The sequence below is a fragment of the Camellia sinensis genome, chromosome 10, assembly GCF_055761805.1.
Source record: "Camellia sinensis isolate YWXY chromosome 10, ASM5576180v1, whole genome shotgun sequence".
Classification (NCBI taxonomy): domain Eukaryota; kingdom Viridiplantae; phylum Streptophyta; class Magnoliopsida; order Ericales; family Theaceae; genus Camellia; species Camellia sinensis.
This window is the reverse complement of record NC_138970.1, coordinates 61,548,914-61,554,817: the sequence shown is the minus strand read 5'-3', so window position 1 is coordinate 61,554,817 and position 5,904 is coordinate 61,548,914. Positions and strand designations below refer to the sequence as shown.

Sequence of the window (5,904 nt, the reverse complement as noted above, 5' to 3'; positions counted from 1 at the left end):
GGATTTTGTTTGGGAGGAGATAGGGGATGGACTCCATTAGCATCACTTTTATGTGTGCTTATTTATATTGAAGTGTTTTTATTGATACAACACTAAAATGTGTATCAAATTGGAAGTATGAAGTGTTTTGATTTGAGCGTGAGTCTCATCTGTTTGTTGACATTGGAAGAATGTGAATATGATTTGTATAGTTCACTGTTGTAAGTTTGGCTAGGTTCTGAGCCATATTGATAATGTTGGAAAATAAAACATGTCTTAGACATTAGTGTCATGAGATTGTATAATGAGGTAATTGATTATCTTGGTTAACCATCTATTGAATGCTATTGCTTTATTCAATGCTTATATTTGGTTTAGTATATTTCTACTGGGCTGTGGCTCACCCTATATGGGAACATCATTTTCAGGTTCAGGTTCAGGTGATAAGCTACCTCCAAGGACTTAGCTTGGAAGGACTTGGATTCTGAAGACTATTTTCAGTTATTTGTTTTTATTTGTTAGTACATGTAAACACTCAAGCCTAGGGCTTTATTTGTATCTGAGTTAGAACTCATACTTTTGTGTCCAAGTGTTGGCTTGGAAAGATGTAAGCCCGTAGGGCATTTAATTTGATGTTACATGTAATGTTTTTAGTTAGTAAGACTCTGATGAATGAGATAATGAATTGTTTTCTTTTAATATTACATACCAATGATATATGTATGATAGGTTTATTTTGAGGGTGTGACATACATTGACATGCCTTCTCTACTGCCTCCAACCCTAAAAAGCACGGACACAGACACGTAAATTTTCGAAAAACGCAAGACACGACACATTGGGAACACGTGCAAAATATATAATTTTATATATTTATTACATGTTGTATTTTTAAATATTTAATATTAATTTTATATCAAATATTTAATTTTAACAAATCTATCAACCTTAAGTATGCTATTTTAGTAAAAATATATATAATTTAATTTTTTTTGAAAAAAATGGTCCTTGACGTGTCCCCAACGTGTCCTTAGCGTGTTCCAATGTATCCATAGCGTGTTCCAAGCGTCCCAGCATGTCCAATATGTGTTTGGAGCATGTCCTGTGCGTGTCCTTGAATTACGTCAACAGTGTGTATGGGTAGCCATTGGTTTTGTTTCACTTGGTAAAATGCAAATCATGTTAGATGCTTCAACACATTTTTTCTCCATCCTCTACAAGTGATAGCTACTATTTCTCATTTTAGCAAAACCATTTTCTTCAAGCTCTTTCTTTACTGCCCAAAAACCTATGTCACAGCATTGCTACTAGTTTAAAAAATATTTCACCTCATTTAACGTGAGGTACAACAACAATACTCCATAATGCATATGCCCATTTCATCCAAAACCATCAATCAGGTCCTCTTTTATACCCCGTCCTTATAGATGATTTATTAGCCATGTCATCTTATCAACCACAAACACACATCCTATGAATAAGAGGCATCATCTGCTTGAAAAATAGACAATCGAGACTGGAAAAATTTGAATTTACTCAGTTTCAAAGTTGATTGGATCCATCTCCTTGAGCTTCTGCACATGGCCTTGTGTGTCTGGATCAAAGACACTTCCCATGAAGCGATAGACTTCAGCAAAATCTGGTATACCTAAGATATACCTAAAAAAAATTTAACTGAAATGCATAAGTGTATGAGAGGAATAACAAATGAGTTATTTTATTCATGAGTTTTATGGGCATGCTTGCTAATACTAAAAAATAATGGATATTTTCAAAAAGTGGATGCACCTGCACCCAAGTCCATGTAACATAGTAGGGTGAGGAAGAAGGAGAAATTCATAATTGATATATAAATGAGCAATATAATCGCTTCACAACTTTTATAGTTTCTATCAACCATGATTATTGAAAACTTGGTTAGGCAATTAAGTTGACTCATACTGATAAAAACTCATAGATCAAACTACCCCAATAACCTAAAGAGAAACAATCCAAAACCAGTATGTTATCACCATGGAAAATTCTTTCAGAGTAACATTTTCCAGTATTGCCAAATCTTAGGAACTGGAAAAAAAATGTTCCCTATGACACATGTTGCACTACAAGTACAACAATACAAATACGCAAGTGAGATAGGAGAGCACTAACAAACAAATTAGATTAACAAGTATCTAAAGCGCAAATATAAATATAAAAACATTGTGAAGAGAGCAAGTTGTGCCACTTTAGCATAGAGCTGCAAGTCTGAAACTTCACTATGATCGACTAATTTAAACCAATTATCAATACAGTTGAGAAGATTACCATGAAACAATGAACCTGGTTTCCCTTGCTTCGATAATTCAGAACTTGATATTGTTCTACACAAGCTTCCGATGCCATCAATGCCGCTGTTACTAATCCTTGCTACCCCCTTCGATCCAATATCAGCGGAAGCAGTAACATTTTATGCCAATAATAAGTACAAGAAAGTTCTCTCAAATAAAAAATATACATATATCTATGAAAAAGGGAGAAATAACACAAATAAAAAAACTTATGCATGCCTTCAACTCCATGAAGATTGTATTCATCCTGGGATAGCATGATTCCACCTGATGGAGAGTGTATGAGCATGGAAGTGTCATCCCATGGAGAATATCAACATGCAAGGGAATTCAACGAAGAAGGATAAGCCATGAAAGCTTGCAATGGTGCTAAAACTGCCAATTTTTAAAAGAAATAGCATGTCAGAATAACAAAAATTCAAATAAAATCCTCTGCCATATGTACTTTCATCGTCATCATGGGACAAACCATTTTTTGGTGCCTTTTGCAGGTAAGGATGAGCAGCTTTGCGCTTAGGTCAAGGTGGTGGCACATGTGCTATAGTCCCATTTTTTTGGACCTTCAAAAGTATTTTTGGGCATGACTTTGGATCTGTAAATGGAATTATTTAGCCCAGATAAAGAGCCAGAACTGATAAATTGAATAAATAAACATTCTTCAGATGATTTAAATTCAAAACAAACAAAAAGTTTAAAGTTTAAAGTTTAAATTGACAAAATTAAAAAATTTAGATTTTAATATATTACAACTAACATTACTTCAAAATATAATCAAACACCATAACAAGTCCTAATTGATTTTATTTCAATAATTTGCTTGCTCCACCACCATAATACCCCATAACCTATCACTGCAATAGTTTAAAACCAATACCAAAATTGATTATAACTTACATATGGTATGTATGACAAGTATTATAGCCTGACCTTTTCAAGTATTGTGTTTGGATCATAAATTTAAGTTGAGATTTGAAAAGGAGGAGAAATGAAAGAAAATTTTAATTTATTATTCATCCACAATTTTTCAACCTCACATTCTCTTTTCTTTTTCAAATCATTGTTTAAATCTATTATCCAAACACAGTATAAGTAGGGCAGACAATTTGTTTCCATCAACCCCACAGAGGACATAAAAAGCTTCCATCACCAATTTAATTATCAAACTGACAATAAATTCATTAAAGAAAATGCTTACATAATACTCAGTAACTCCAGCAATCATTACTCATAAAAAATAAGAAAGAAAGATCTCCAGCAAGCATTTGAGATCATAATTTGCTACAGCGACATACAAAGAGAAACATGTAATGCTATGCCAGTAAGCAGATTGGTTAAAAACTTAAGTTGTACAAAGACTTTTAAGAATACCAAGTACATCTTGTTTATGCTAGGGAAAATAGTAACATATAGAGTCAAAGCAAATGCAAAAGGTCTAAGTTTGGTCTGGTTAGGAATTCAATTTCATGTTGAGTTTGTCACCGAGTATATTTCACAGACCCTTCAAATCTCGCTTCATATGATGTGTGATCAAAAGGATAGGATACCTCCATACACCCTCTAATTGATGGTCAATTAGTTTAGTATCCAATCTTTTTCTCCTATTTCTTTACAAGACAAAGCAGTTGAAAGACGTGGCCATAAAGCTGTCAACATCGGTTTATATATACTAGTTACGGGGAGTCATGCGTTGCACAATGACTCGTGCCTATGGTCCAAGTTAGTGCATAATCATCAAGTCGTAGATAAATTTCAACCAATTATTTGAACTTGAAATTAGAATTAGCCATGGCAATTGTAAGTAGTTCATTTTCATGATATTTTTTTTTCCTAGTAGTAAGGTAATAACATTTTACAAAACGAAGGTAAAAAGAACACTTCTATTAAGCATTAAATCCAAAAGGGGGAAAACATAATTTGCTTAGACCAATTGACAAACAACAACATAAACATTACAAGAAAACAAAGTGAACCCCAGCCTAAAATTAAATCTCCATTTTAACATTCCTCAAATTGATAAATCCAAAAGCTGCAACATCATCTAGCAACAAACTCTTCAATCAAGTGACCATCTATTCCTCTATGCATGAGAAAACCTTTTCCATTAGCAAGTCATCCCGCTTGAAGTGCGCACATAGCAACCAAAATATGTGGAGCACTAATGTCCAAGAGCATAAACCCTTCGCCACAAGTCGAGCCTTATACCGCTCAATTGAACCATCTGCCTTGTGCTTCACAGTATACAACCATTTGCATCTCACAGTTCGTTTGCCGCTAGACAACTCAGTCAAATCCCAAGTGCCAGTTTTATGAAGTGCTTCCTCCACCATGGCCAGTTTCCACTCAGGAATAGTACGAGCATCCTGAAAATGATTAGGTATACTAACAGAGGAAATTTTTGACACAAAGGCTTTATATGTAGAGGACAAATGAGAATAAGACACAAAATTAGAAATAGGATGATGAGTACAAGATCTCACACCCTTTCTCTTGGCAATGGGTATATCAAGATCAGTAGGCTTAGACTCAAAGGTAGTAATATTTGGAGTTTCAAGGTTACCTGGACCTTCATCAAGAGAAGGAGAAGGCAGTGATTGATCAGAAATGGTCTCTTGTATCCAAGTAACTTTCTGCCTTTCTTTATCCCTGACATAGACTTACCCTTCTATGTTATTGGCAACATCGGATTTTGTATTGCTAGTAATAGATACCAATGGAGGAGGTACTAGGCTAGGAACAATAAGAGCAATAACAGGTACTGTTGGTGGCGGGATTGGGTCAAGAATAATAGAAGCAACAGGACTCTCTTCACTCCAAGACTCCTCTTGAAGAGATGACTGGGACACTGGACGGAACAAGAAATAGGATTGAGACTCAAAGAAGGTGACATCCATGGACACAAACCATTTATGAGAAGGAGGATGATAACACTTGCACCCCTTTTGAGTAGGAGAATAACCTAAAAACACACACTTGAGAGAACGAGGATCCAACTTATCCCGAGAAGGAGAATGATTGTGAACAAAACACACACAACCAAAGATTTTTAGAGGAATGGAAAACAGAGACTCAAAATCTAAGAGAATTTGAAGAGGTGTCCTTTTTTGTAAGACTTGTGTAGGAAGATGATTAATGAGAATGCAGCAGTGAGAACAACCTCGGCCTAATAGGCTTGAGGTACACCTATAGAAAAGCACATACAACAAGCCATATCAAGCAGATGACGATTATTGCGCTCAGCAACCCCATTCTGTTGAGGAGTGTTAGTGCAAGATGTTTGATGGATAATGCCATGAGTGGAAAAATATTTCGCCAACTTATAATCAATGCACTTACCTCCCTTATCAGAACGCAATACTTTGACAACTGCCCCAAATTAGGTACTAACCATCTTATGGAAGTTTTGAAACACAGAGAAAACCTCACTTTTTCCTTTCATGAGGTACACCCAAGTAGCACGAGAGCAGTCATCTATAAAAGTAACAAACCATCGATAACCTTTCATTGACATCACACGAGAGGGACCCCAAACATCTGAATGAATTAAAGAAAAAAGAACTGAACTTTTATTATTACTAGGAGCAAAAGAGACTCAATGTTG

General features: G+C 35.2%; 1 pseudogene across 1 annotated transcript; it reads right to left on the bottom strand.

The window, feature by feature from the left end:
* Positions 1-1,511: 1,511 nt before the first annotated feature.
* Positions 1,512-5,197, bottom strand: LOC145800428 (protein REVEILLE 8-like; annotated as a pseudogene). The gene is made up of 6 exons (XR_014341461.1): positions 4,965-5,197; positions 4,400-4,685; positions 2,776-2,898; positions 2,527-2,681; positions 2,284-2,410; positions 1,512-1,627 (listed from the first exon to the last, which is right to left on the bottom strand). The product of XR_014341461.1 is annotated as a protein REVEILLE 8-like (transcript).
* Positions 5,198-5,904: the final 707 nt, after the last annotated feature.